Source organism: Cupressus sempervirens, chromosome 4, assembly GCF_028749045.1.
Source record: "Cupressus sempervirens isolate cs-2001-9-10 chromosome 4, ASM2874904v1, whole genome shotgun sequence".
Taxonomy (NCBI): domain Eukaryota; kingdom Viridiplantae; phylum Streptophyta; class Pinopsida; order Cupressales; family Cupressaceae; genus Cupressus; species Cupressus sempervirens.
In genome coordinates this window covers 169,276,609-169,292,121 of record NC_143121.1, presented here as the reverse complement: position 1 = coordinate 169,292,121, position 15,513 = coordinate 169,276,609, and positions in this window count along the sequence as shown.

The following is a 15,513-nucleotide window of genomic DNA, read 5'->3' as shown; positions in this document are numbered from 1 at the left end:
TCCTTTAACATGGTGGCATTCCATGTGAATCCTTTATCTCTTCTGATCCTGGAGACTTGATCAGTTTCTACTATTTCTCCCTCTTTGACAATAATGTCAAAGACATATTATCTCAACATCTTATCATGCAAATGTAGAATTTGTAGTAACTCCAATCTCTCCCTCTGTCACCTTTCTTGTGATTGTTTTGGAATTTTATCACTTTAATTACTTTAAGCAAAACCCAAAGTAAGATCCTTTGCTTTAGTTTGTACCATTCAGCAATCAGCCTATGTGATGTAGGGTGGTTCTGTTGTTGCTCAAACGGCATTAGATAAGGGTATCACCCATAACTTACCTCTAAGATATTCAAATGCATCTTTAGGTAACGGTTTTGTGAAGATGTCATCAATTTGTTCCTTTGAATTCACATACTCCATCTTCACCTCTTTGTCTTCTACTAGTTCTCTTACATAGTGATACTTAATTGCAATTTGCTTTGTTTTGGCATGCACCATAGGATTCTTTAATATGTTAATGGCACTAGTGTTATCACAATAAAGTATCACATGTTTAGTTATCTCCTCTTTCATACCTTTTAGTAGATGCTTAATCCATACAATATTAGTACAATTTATGGAAGTATCAAAATATTCGACTTCATCTATGGATTGTGAGGTACAACTTTGATTTTTACTAGTCCAAGTAACTAGTCTTCTACCTAAAAAAAGTTCTCCTCCACTGGTTTTTTTCCTATCATCAATATTTCCTCCCTAATCTGCATCAGTGTAGGTTCTTAACTCAGACTTTTTATTCTTCTTGTAGTATAAGCCAAAGTCCTCTATTCCTTTTAAGTACCTCATTATTCTTTTTACTGCCATAAGATGATTTTCCCTTGGGTTTGCAGAAAATCTTGCAACTATTCCAACAGACAATGCAATATTAGGTCTAATGTGGATAACATATTGTAACTTACCAATCATTGACCTGTATAATGTCTGATTCACTTTAGCTAACTCATCATTCTTTGATAACTTATGTCTAGTTATCATTGGTGTATTCACTGGTTTTGAATCCTCTAGCCCAAATGTTTTTAGTATCTCCTTGATGTATTTGACTAGGTAACAAATATGCCATATTGCAGTTGATAAACTTTTAGGCCAACAAAGAATTTGATTTCACCAATTATTGACATCTCAAACTCATGTTTCATCTGGTTAGCAAAATCTTTGCATAGAGCATCTTTTCCTCCAAATATTATGTCATCAACAAAGATTTCTAATAATAGTATGTCTTTACCTTTTTCTATTTTGATGTACAAATTGTTGTTTTCATCAGTTCTTTCAAATCCAATCTATACTTGTGAAGCCTCTCATACCATGCTTTTGGTGCTTGTTTCAAGCCATAAAGAGCTTTATGCAATTTACATACCATATCCTTATTGTTGTCATCCACAAATCCTTTTGGTTGTTCTATGTAGACTTCCTCCTCTAATATTCCATTCAGAAATGCAGACTTGACATCCATTTGGTAGACTTTAAATCCTTTGTAGGTAGCATATGCAAGAAATGTTCTTACTCCTTCCATCCTTGCAACAGGGGCAAATGTTTCCCCATAATCTATTCCTTCTTCTTGGGCATATCCTTTACAAACTAGTCTAGCTTTGTTTCTTGTGATCTCACCATTTTCATCTAGCTTGTTCCTACTTATCAATCACATTTTTATTAGCTAGTCTTGGAACTAAACTCCATTTTTTTTTCTTTTCTATCTGCTCAATTTCCTCTTCCATAGCTTTGTACCAATCATCATCTTCTAGTGCATCTCTCACTATTTTGGGTTCTGTCTGGCTTAGCAAGCACGATTCATTCCTTAGTCTACTCCTTTCCATTGGTCTAGCATCCTTACTTCCAATGATTTGTTTAGCAGGGTGATGTGTTCTGACATACTTGGATAGTCTTGGTTCAGTCCTTGCTTCCACATTTTGTCTTTCAGTTTCAGAGTCACTATGCACACTTCTTTCAGGTAACTCAGCACCTCTTTCATTTGTACTAATTTTAGAATTAGAATATGCATCTTCTTCATTCTATAACTCTACATCTGAATGCAACTTGGCATTTATTGGATGTGACTCGACAATTACTGAAACTTGTTGTTGGATCTCTACTTGGTTGGCAGCATCTTCCTTAGCAGGCATTCTCTCATAGAAGTATACACATGATTTGTATTCTTCTGGTCTTCTGATGGGTTCATCATCATGAACTTTTGTGTATTCATCAAAATTTACATTTGCACTTTCCACAATCTTGCTAGTGTTAGTATTTAAACACTTATATGCTTTGCTTCTTGTGGAATAACTAAGGAATATGCCTTCATCACTTTTTGCATCAAAATTATGATTTCTAGTATCCTTAAGAATATAACATTTGCTACCAAATACTTTGAAATGTTTTACATTAGGTGAGTGATCATACCATAATTCAAAAGGTGTTCATGTGTACCTTTCTTGATTTGTACTCGATTCAATGTGTAGACAGTTGTACTTATAGCTTCTCTCCAGTACTTTAGAGAAACATTTTTCTCCATCATCAATGTTCTGGCACAATCCATCACTAATCTATTTCTTCTCTCAACAATTCCATTCTGTAGAGGGGTACTTGGTGCATAAGTCTGTCTCTTGATTCCTTTGTCATTATAGAACATCTCAAATTCTCTTGATGTGAACTCTCCTCCTCTATCCGATCTCAAGCATTTCAGATTCTTTCCTATTTCTTTTTCAACCCTTACCAAATACCACTTACACATTTGAAAGGCATCATATTTTTTCTTTAAAAACATGATAGTCATCATCCTAGAGTATTCATCTACAAACAACATTATATATCTATCTCCTTTGTAACGTTGCACTTTTATAGGACCACATAAGTCAGTGTGGACAATCTCTAACTCTTCTTTAGAAGTATAGGATTTACTTTTGAAACTTGACTTGGTCATCTTTCCTAACTGACATTATTTGCACATTACATTGTAAGGCTTTTTCAGTTTAGGAAAACCTCTCACTTTCTTCATATTGCTGATGCTAACCAGGTTGTCAAAATTCACATGACATAGCATTTTATGCCATAGCTAAACATCATCAAATATTACAATAAGATAGGCAACATCCTCTATATCTAGGTAAAACAGATTACTTCTAGTTTGGTCTCCTTTTCCTATCAGATTTCCATTAGTGTCATAGATCTTGGCAGTTTTGTTTCCAAACTCTACTTTGCCTCCTACATTGCTTAGTTGTGACACACTCAGCAAATTGTAATTTAATCCTTCAACATAGTATGCATTATCACATGAAATCTTCTATGTAAGCTTAATGGAACCTTTTCCTTTTATTAGACATGGGACATCATTTCCAAATCTAACACTATTTCCATCATACTGGGTTAAGGTGACAAACTTACTTTTGTCTCCTGTCATGTGATGTGAGCATCCATTGTCAATGATCCATTTGTCATTCTTTTTCACACAAGTTACAAGTGTTGTTGCTTCATCTTCATCAGACTCATCCTTCATAGCAACATAGACCACCTCATCATCATTTTCATCTAAATCATCTTCTTCTGCAATGCAACACTTTTTGCCTTTGTCTTTGTACTCTTTGCTGTCATCATTTCTTCTTCCTTTGTATTTGTCATTTTCTTTGTAATTTCTCTTTTCTAGACACCTAGCAGCAATATGTCCAACTTTATTACAATTAAAACAAATGATAGGCATCTTACCTTTAAATTTTCCCTTTCCTCTATGGAATCTTCTCAGCAGCAGTGCTTCTAGTTGATTGACATCGTCTTCATCTTTGTCACTGTCATTGGACACATGTTTTATCCTTCTCTTCTTCCTTTGTTTCTTCTCATCAGATTCTTTTAGCAGCAACTTGGCCTTGAATGTAGATTCAAGACTTTCTAGCTTGTAGTTGTCAAAATTGGATAACTCAAATGCAGTGAGTCTTCCTACTAAACCTTTAATGGTTAGTTTTTTCCCTAGAATACACCTTAATTCTTGGATAGTTGAGATTCTAATAGCATAGATAGGTAGTAAAGTTCTTAAGACTTTCCTAAGAACAATTTCATCATCTAAATGACCAGCAACACTTCTTATTGCACTTACAACCTCTTTTATTCTAGAAACATATTTAGCAATGTTCTCACCTTCCTCCATTCTCATGTCGTCAAACTTTCTTTTGAGGCTTTCTGACTTGGCTCTTTGTACATTTCTATCTCCTCCATAAATAGTTGATAGGGCATCCCACATCTTGAATCTAGTGTCACATCTCTTGATGTCATCAAATTCTGCATAGCTGAGGGCAGAGGCAATCTCCAACATTGCTTGATTATGCTCTTTTTTCTTCATATCTTTAGCAACAGGCACACTAGTTGGATCAACGTGTTCCACTGTAATTGAGGTTTGTGCATGATCACCTATTCCTCCAAGGTGCAGTTTTATTAGACTTTTCCATGCAGCGAAGTTGTCTCTATTGAGCTTGGGAACTTCTCTCTTAGACATTTTGATCTTTATGCTTCTAGTAGCTTCAAACTAGTTCAATCAGCAGATGGCTTTGATACCAATTGTTAGAAATTGTTTAGAATAATTGAGAGGGGAGGTGAATCAGTTATTCAAGGTCCAGATGTCCCAATAAAATTTTTTCATTCAGCTTAGTGAACCCATTTAACTATTCATGCATCCAAGCTAACTATTCAAACTTGCAAGTTACTGATAAATCAACATGCAACAATAAGACATGAAAGATCAACACAAATAACAAAGTGATTTATGTGGAAACCCAATTTGGGAAAAAACCACCAGTAACATGCTACTTCTTTCTCACTCTTTTGAAGTGATGCCCTATGAAAGGCCAACCCTATTAAAGGTTACAACACACACTGTTAAGTGTGACCCAATTAAGGGATTTCAATCACCCTATTAGAAGTGAGCCTGGTTAAAGGACCTTAGGTCATTCACTTGGAATGTCACCCTATTAAAGGATTTTCTAATGACTATTAAGTCAACCTTAGTCCAAAGGATTTTTCCTTGACCGATACAATTGCTAGAGAGTACTCAATAAGGGCTCTTGATCTGATACAACTTACAACATATCTTGCAAATTTCAGATCTCAATTTAGTTCACAATTATGCTTGGCTTTCAGTCTTTGTAGCTCTAACAACTTGTCCATTCCTCAAGCTTTTTTCTCCTTAAGCCTCTTGCTTGTTGTGCCAATGCAGTCACTCCTGTGGTCACTTGACAAAGTAGAGTCTCTGTATTCTGTTCTTCCTTCTCAATGTCTTCTCCTTGACACCACGCATTCAATCCAACCAACCAAACTCTTTGCTTCATGACTTGTAACTCCTTAAGTAGGAATTTGGAATACTTTTCCTGCTCTATTTTCCCTCATCTAAATTAGGGTTTGAAAGGATTAGGTAGGATATAGTGTATCTACCCCTTATATTGTTTCTTCTAGAAACTTCATGTAGAATCCACTTGCAATCGCCTAAAAATGGTTAACCTCAAATTTTGTACCACCAGCTCATCATCCTTATCTTCCACCTGGTCCACAAAATTCAAAATAACAAACTTATTGGCTTAGATCTGGCGAATCTTTGACTTTTCAAATAATGCAGTAGCTCAACACTATTAACTTTCTGATGCTCGACACATACACTATTACACAACACCTATTACATTTTCACTCGGCATCAACTACATTTTACTGATGCTCAACACGTATTACATTTTTCTCGGCACACACTAGAATTCGCTTTTACTCGGCAGTAACTGATATTTTGCTCGGCATGAACTAACTTTGCTCGGCATCCACTATTAACCTTTGTCAAGCTTTGTAGATAGTCTTAGTTTAACCTGTTCTTCTAAAGTCTCTAAGTGTATCCAACATTTGTATTTTCAAGTATATTATCAATACATTATTTCACCATTGTCTTAACTGATCCTTGTACTTTATTACTTAATCATAACTCAACCTTTCCCTTAGGTGTTGTTGTTACATCTTATTGATTAAAACCTCTTCATTAATCAACTAAGTGATAGTACTTGGATCTTATAAGCAAATGTCTTTCTAGCAAATAACAGGTTTGGCATCAGTGACAAAACAATGATTGAAAACATTTTGCTTTAACAATCTCTCATCAATGATCTTTTTCAATCAGTTTTCAACAATCTTATGCATGGGTGATTTCAATTCTCCCCTTTACCCCTTAGAGAAGATGAGAGGATTAGAGGACTTCTCTGAGAGCATGTAAGACTTGGCAAAATTCCTATGGAGAAATGACTTGTATATTTATCTCCAGAGAGTTCCCTTTACATGGTTGAATAAAAAATTATAATTTCTCTTTCTTTAAGATTTTTCAAACAATTATAATCTATTTTAAAATTAAAGGTGGTAATGTATAGTGTGAGTTTTGAGAAAAAATAAAATTAAGAAATATGTTTGGTAAATAAAATAGAGCAAAAATTTGACACAAAATTAAGTCAAATTTGTCAGTATGTCTACATACAAAAGCATTCATTTTAAAATAGACACAAAACTTCAAAAAGGTGTTTAAATTTATAATGTTCTCTATACATTTTCCCAATCAAATGGAAAAAGTAGGACGATTGGATTCTAAATGTCGGGTGCCATATTCCAAAGCCATCGAACACCTACGCTAGCCTGCTTTCTCATTGATGTTGTATTACCTTAAATCCAAGCCATTCATCTTAAGTGGATCGGCTGTACGATTGGAGATTGATTTGATGATATGTTTGAAGCATTCAAAGGCGAGTGGGGAGTTGGGGACAACTCATAACCGATGGGGACTGATCAAAGCACTTGGCAGAGAAAACAAAAAATCTGAATTGATTGATTGGTGACATCCCGTGTGAGAACAAAATACGGAGAATTGTATTCCAACGCGCTTCTCATTTATATTACTTTCTGACACTCATCTTTAGTGGAACAGTCGTAATCCTTTTAAGAACAGCTTTGTCCTATTGAAACGTTCAATGAGTGGTGAACGGGACCCACTTTGAAAAAGTCTTTTCAATATTGAAGTCCGGAAAGGTTAAGAATGGGTCTCTCTCTCGTATTAGTTGTCGCCTTTGATCTTCCTACGATTTTACGTTAGTCTTATATTTATCGTGATATTAAGTAAACATTCGGTATGATTATGGAGCGTGGTAATTACAATGTGCGTAAATATAAATAGGATTAAAATATACTTAGTTGAATTATTAATAATACATAAAGATTTTGAAGATTTAGATTTCATACATTTATGGGTATTAGTAAGAATTAGGTGGGTGGGCCTATTAATGGGTTTCAATGCATAGATCTGATTAGAGAACATGTAGTATGGGCAAGTATTTGGTTCCTCTTATATTTATTATTCTAAATTTTGTGTAGCTTCATAATAATGGTGTATTGACTTGGTGACAAAACATAATAACTTCTTCACTTACCCAAAGTTCTATTGGTCTCTAATATCAAACTTTCTCTTCATCATTTGAACCCATCTCCTTCAATGTAACAAATATACGGGTGGATGCTTTGATAGTTCCAAAGGAATATGAGTTGCTAACTTCTAGAGAACCACTTCATATTTTGCCAACTAGATCTTTAACATTAAATTCTTTTTTTTTTTGTCTTTCTCTATCTCAACTCACATAGCGGTGGTCACCTTACTGAGCTCACCTAATTATTCTCCCCACTTATTCATTTTACCCTACTCTATTTGGCTGATTCAATAATATGAGGCAGATACTTTTGACAGGTCCTTTTTATAGGTGTAGAAAAAATCTTTGCCAGTGTCTCTTTATCTTCATTTGTTCAGGTGGCATTAAGGGTCTTTTATTTCTTAGCCTTCTTGTGAGGCTCCAAACTTCCCATTATGTCATGAAGGGATACCTTTCAATACTGCCAAGGATGTTTTCTTCAAAATTCTATCACCAACTATTCTTGTGGGCTTGTTGCATTAAGGTTTAAAGTTGTGGCATCTTATGAGACAAACATTGTTCCTCCTACTATACTATTATCCCTTTGAGAAGGATTCCTAGGGATATCTACTAATCCTTACTATGGAGTCTAAATGTTAGGATATGGGGCTATAGTTATTCCTAAAGGACTTGTCTTCACTTAGCTACAAGCCAATATCTCTAGCTCCACTTTCCTTCTACTGATCTCTACTTCTTTTTGCAAGTTTGTATTTCTATCATTATTTTGTTACTTTGGAAACTTTGCTTTGAAAATCCTCTTGTTGTTTCTTTTCTTTGGAGGGTTTTTCATGCTTGATATTTTTTCTTCTCTTCTTCCTCAATGCATGGTCTTTTGGCCCATAATCTCTTCTTATCCTTCGCTTGAGTTGCCTCCTTTTCATGTTGTAACTAGGATTCTTTTTCTTGGGTTTTCTATTCATATTTGACATGCTCTTCTTCTTGTCTTAACTTTTCTACTTCTTTGATTCTTTGAGGAGAGAAGCCTCTTTTCTAGGGTGATCATCATGCTCACATATTCTACCTTAGTAGTATTGAGGTCCACACACCATTGCACATCTTAGATATCCAATTCCTCCATAGGTGTGTAGTGTTACAGTAGATGAGTCTAGGTATCTAGGGTACGATCTTGTTTTCAAGAGCTTGATGTGATTAATATGTCTCTCATATTGGGAGATAGATGGGCACCCAAGATTCTCATTCTCTAATAGATGAGAAAGAATCCTCATCAAAAAGGTTATTTTCACTATCCTTATGAATGCTACATGAAATTATTTTGGGTTGGAAGACTTTTGTTTTATCAAACTCGGTGGAGATCATGAAGAATGATCGACAAAGAAACTATATTATGGGCATTCTTGTGCCTATTTCTACTCTTGGTAAGGAACAAAAAACCATGGGTTTTCTAGAGATATCTATATTTATCCCTTGATGTGTGTTGGAGATGTGTTGTATCACTAAATTCATCATTTTTCCAATGTCCTCCATGATTTCTTCTTACGAAGAACTTTCAAGAAGATTTTCCTTCCTTTCGGAGGATTTCCATCCTGTTACGAGTCCCTTCCTATTCTCACCGTGTTACAAAGTGTCCTTTCTTTATGTCTTTAGTTGAGAAATGACACAGAGGGTAATGTAATGCAAACCCCTCTAATTCCCCCACAAAACACCCTAGGAAATAATAGTTGATTTTTCCACTCCTTAGTCTTCCTCATGAGGCCCTAATGTATTAGGACTTGCATTAGACGACACCCTTGTATCCACCTTACCATAAGAATATTCTATTTCATGTGAGATACAAATTCTCACATCAAACTTGGGTAAGTGCACCAAGATGGTGTGCAAAAAGAGCATATAAGTGGCCACTTATTACTGAAAATAGGTAAACCTAAAATTCAAAGAGATATTTGAAGGTAATGCACTCAAAATCGGGAGTTGAACAATGAGTAATAATTCTAGTAATCTAAATCTTATTTCTAAAATACTAAACTTGTTAAAAATGGATAAGATTAAGAGGGTCAAACCTCTCATGCATGAAAAACTATTCGTAGTTTTTTAGATAACATTGTTGTTTTCATGTGCTACACAAAATATATAGTTAGATTTAGCATTTTGAAAAACTATTTGGTGGGATTATAGTTAAGTGTGAGATCTAGAAATTGTTTTTTTTTGTAATATCTATTTTTTATTAACGAAAAAATAGGTGTTAAAGAGGCCTTGAAACCCTTTGCAAAATATGAGAAAAGATAAACATTAAGCTTTAGACAATAAAAGATCTTCTTAGACAAAGTGTCACAACCCCTAGACATAATAAACATGAAAGTACAAAAAGAAGAAAAAATGCTACCCAACTAGCAAACAAATTCGACCAACACAGGAAATAGACCCAAAAAATATAGGACAAAATTAACTAGGCCGAGTGTCATCTTCCAACACAATAAGTTTCTTTAAGGACTCCTTGATATCAAAAAGCTCCTTAGGTTCCTTGATAAATTCTTTTCTTCATACTTGCCCTGGTATGCTATCCTAGATTAGTAGCTTAACCAACAAACCTTAGCCTCATTTTCAACATGTATAATAAATTTCCCCTTAAGATACCTTCCAGCATACCATAAAGAACTTTTTGATTAATAAAAGATGCCTTCAATCCTTCATGACTATGATGGAGGATTTGCTCAAGCATCACCTCATTCTTATTCATCTTTTCACTCAGACTCTAAACATTTAATCATCCAACACAACCCTAATTTTATGCTCCAACTTAGTATTATCCATCCCAAGAGTGGAATTCTCCTTAGCCCCAGTACTATCAACCATCTCCTTCATATCATTTTTTTTTTGTCTTTCATGCTTTTCAATAGATTCTCAAAAATTTCTACAAGTTCCTGATGTTTGAAGCATAGGTCCTTAATATCTTGGATAATCCACTTTTCCATCCTAAAGGAGTAGATGTACTTGGGTTTCCTTGTTTGAAGGATGCCTTTAGTACTTTCTTTCTTCATTGAAATCCTTAGAGTTTATTTGGATAGAGTTCTCCTTCCACACATTATTACACTGGTCATGTTGGATATCTTCAGGTACCTCATCTTCTATCTAAAAAATAGAGAAATGAGAGGTCTTCTAATTATTTATACAATATTCATAATCTTCAAAGTATTCACAACCTTTTTTCTATATTCAACTACTTCTCACTACCAACAAGCGATCTACCTTTCACCTCTTTCTAAATCTCCTCACCTTGGAGCTTTTTAATATCTTTCACATCTTTCAGTACCTATAATTACATCAATCTTCTTCTTAGAAACATTAATATATATATATATATATATATATATATATATATATATATATATATATATATATATATATATATATATATATATATATATATATATATATATATATATATATATATATATATATATATATATATCAAGGGGTGGCTCTCTTCATCCTCAATAGAGTCCTTAGTCTTGATGTCATTATTCATTTCTATTTTATGTGCATTATCCTCATAAGCTAAGAATATTTTTCCAACTTTAACTTCATATTTAACGTTTCTTCCAATCTCCTTCTCAGTCTTATCTTTAAGTTCATTACTCACAAGGGTAGGCTCTTCCACATTAACATATTCTTTATCATCCTCAATCTCACCTTATCAAACACTAGAGTTCTACTCTTAGGTTTAGGATTTTTGACAGAGGGTGGTATGGATAATTTTGGTGGGAAATATTTACCAATTGCAAAACTTCGCATGTCAATGAAGTGTGGTTTGGGGAATAAATTATACATATAGGGTAGGGTATTTCACCCAAAATTTATAAAAATTGGGTCACACACCTGGGCCCATCAGCCAATGATCTATGTGATCATCTTTATTTTTGACATGATATAGCTAATCGTATTTAGTTTTTAAACATAAAAAAATTAAAATATTTTCCTATAATTTATGAAGGAAAATTATGGACAGCCTAAATTCACGAATTGTTTTATAAGGTTTTATTTAGAGGAGGGCCAAAATTTTCCTATCAAGAGCTATTTTTTTCAACTCTATTATTAATAGTAATATATTGAAGGGTATGTGAAGGATCATGGTGTGCCAAAAAGTGTCGATTTGAAAAATACATAGTTTTAAAATGCCTCAAAGCATTTCAAAATCTATTCCAACTTTTCCCCCACCCATCCTTATACTAAATGAAAATAATTAATATCTTTATAATGCCCACTATATCTTTTGATACCAAACTTAAATGGTCAACTTTAAAAACATCCTGATAATGTGTTTTTGGCATGTTCTTGTGTTTTTTTTACTTCAAACATGTAGTTGATGACCTTTTTTAACCAAAGTTTGATGAAATGAAAATGGTTTCTTAAGAATGTTCTTAGCTTTCTAAAAATGTAAGGTTTGTCAAATTATGAGTTCAGTAAGTAATTATTACTTATTTTCTAATGGAGTTACGTAAAAAGTGTTGATTGACACACTACTTGAAAAGCAACTATAACTTTCAAATGGTACAATATTTTTGAAATCCAAAATATGCATCACATTCTATGCTTCTTCTACTATAAGGGAAAAATAAATAAATTTAAATTTTATAGAGTTTTGAACTAGTTAAGGTGGTTACGTATGAGTGTTTTTTTATTCCAATAATACTAAAGTAGAAAATTAAAAATTATTTATTTATTGACAATAAAAATATCCAAAAATATGTGTCACATCCAAGAATAAGTCAAACTTTTATATCTAGAATATTATTTGAAAATATTATCATTTGATTTTGATTAAGGTGGTCAGACATATGTCTACTTCTTATTTTTGTCCTAAAATTTGTGTACTATTGCATAAAAATTCAAAATTTTGACCAATAATTTTTTGAAACAAAATTTTCAAATAAGGCTTAGTAGTTTAGAAACTAAATTCAATTTCCTAGAGATTCTTTTCTCTCAACTTTATGATATAAAGTTTATAACAAGTACAAAATTGCACATCAAGTTGACATAACCCCGATTTGCCGATTTTTTATTGTCACTTAAGAGCATAGTTTGGTTGACCATGATCTTGCACAAACCTTGAATGAACCATTAACCAATTCGAAAATGACATAAGACCTATTATTATTATGTGTATTTTGTCAAATATTTGTATACAATATAAGCTTCCTATTGAAATAAATAAAAAGGATTGGTATAAATGCATTCATAGGTCAATCTTATTTTACAAAATTTAGGTTAGTTAGTTATCTCAATTATGATGGATAGAAAAGTCTCAAACTATCATGAGCATTGGCAAGTGACAACTATAATTGATGCAAAGGTGAGTGACTTGGACCTCTATATGTCTTAAATTTTGAGTTCATCCTTATTTAGTGGGTACAAGTTGTTGAAATAATTTAGAATAATTGAGAGTTGGGGGGCGGGGGGGAGTTGGCGAATCAGTTATCCAAGGTCCAAATGTATAAATGAAATTCTCAGTACACACCAAACATATATGTGCATGCATTGATAAGATCATCCAATATCTTCAAAACTTTGCAGGTTATTGTCCTAAGTCAAATCAACTTTGCAAAAATGTAAACATTAAACATCACAATCTCAATCACACAATTTGACACAAGGATTTAACGTGGATATCCAATTTAGGAGAAACCACCAGTAATACACTACCAATTTTCACTCTTCTGAAGTGAGCTATGTGACTAGCCAACCATGTTAAGGGTTACAATGCACATTGTTAAATGTAACCTTGATTAAAGGATTTCAATCATCCTGTTAAAAGTGAGCCTTGTTAGAGGACTTTAGAATATTCCATTAGAATGTCACCCAATTAAAAGATTTACTCATGTCTGTTAGGTCAACCTTAATCCAAAGGATTTATCCAAACTGATACAATTGTTAGAGTGTAACAATAGGACTTGATCCGATAACAAAAAAAATCACTTGCAAATTTCAGATCTCTGATTCAGATCTCCATTCTACATGGCATTCATTCCCTTTATCTATGATTTCTTTTTCACCCTTCAAGCCTTCACCTCCTTAAGCCTTCATGCTTAGTATGCCATTTCCTTTGACCACGAGATGAAGCAATACCTCTAGATTTCTTCTTTCTCGCTCACACACAAAATCTTCTACCTTTGACATAGTTTCTTCTGGCCTTGTATCTTGTTAAATAGAGAATTTTGATCTTTTGTCGCTTAATCACAATCATCCATCTTAGGGTTAGGTTAGATTCATTGAATCCTCCCTTCTTTCCATTATGTTTCCTCTAGAAACTTCTATTACAATCCTCATTAAATTTGTCTAAAAATGGTTTATCTAGAATTTTGTGCCACTAGCTCATCAAGCTTATTGTAAACACAATTCACACAATTCAAGAAATCAACTTTGTCAACTCAGATTTGTCAAGTCTTCATTCAAACTCTTTTTTGTTGTCACTCGGTAATTATATTAATCACTCGACAATAACTGACTGCTAATGCTTGGTCAACAATTGTAGTGACTGCCCCTAGTTTACATTCAATTATTATTGCCAAACTCTTTTAGGCCAATTTATGTTTATTCTTGATGATTAGTAGCATTATTTTCTAGATTATTGGATATTGTTTTCATACTCAGTTGATTTTATGATGAGACTATCTTGGTACTAGTTACTTCATGTATGCATGATTATACTTTGATGATGATCATTTATAGTGACTTCAATATTTGATGATGTTAGTTAGATGGATTATTTGTACGTGTTTTTCTATGGATACTTACCCCATACTGCATGTGTATGGTGTGCATGTATGTTTTCTTTATGTATGACGTTTCTAATGTGGTTAAGGAAGGGAGTCGTAGTCACCTGCTAGTCATGATCTACATGATGCACCACTTCTTGCCATTGCCTGTTTAGTTTAGAATATATGTGTTTCTACATGCAGATTGTAGGTATCGGGTATCGACTTCCTTGAATTGCCAGGATGAGCATACCCTATCGCAATATCTCAATGGTAAGAGAGGGGAGATAAATTCTTGAGTCCAAATTCTAACCTTTAAACCAATTGTCCTAGAAAACTAGGACAAGTTTATGAGATGATTACCCTTACAAATTCGTCATATGATGTAAATTTGTGATTATAACCCTTGAGTTTGATCTTGTATGTGGTATTTTATGATAGGTTTTCATATTTCATCTTTTAGCTCTTTGATGATTTTTTTGTTAATTAAGTCAAATTAAAAGATTAATTAATGATTTAATTTAATGAAAAATTATTAAGGTAATTCCAATATTTAATTAATTGAGAAAATTAATTAAATTTAAAGAGAAAATTGTAGTTCTAATTTTAGAGCGTAATAATATTTATTTAATTTAATAATAATATATTTAGGAGGTCATTTTTAAATAAATGTTAAATATTACTATTACTTAAGTTAATAAATATTTTATCAAAAAATGCTTTGAAAATTAAATAAAGAAAGAAAGAAAAAATAGTTTATTAAAATATATTTTAATTTGTAAAAGTGTGCATGAATATCCAAAAAAGTAAGTAATGAGTTAAAAGATTGTGATCAACAAGTTCCCTTGTGCGATTGCACAATCAATGCCCCGATTTAAGGAGAAAACTCTATATCAGAGATAGAGAGTTCTTTTTGTAGGGATTGAAATTTTTGGGAGAAGAGATTTTTTATAGAGAAGGTTTTGAGAGAAGAGAATTCTCTCACAATCTTCGGGTAGTTGCGAATTAGTATCAGAACCAGGTAGAGCCTTGTGTTTTATTCACCTAATGAATTATGTTTCTTCGAATTTCTTTTCTTCATTGTGCTTGTTAAATTATTTTTCCAAATTTTGCTGTGATGAATCTTTCAAATCTTTTCATTGTAAAATTACTGGTATTCATAGCGAATTTTATTTGATTATGAGGATTGTAAGATTAGGAAACCCTTGTTTTATAAATTGAATAGTTGTTATTTCAATCAAGAATAGTTTGTAAATGAAATCAAAAGAAAATTAGAATGAAAATTTTGATTAG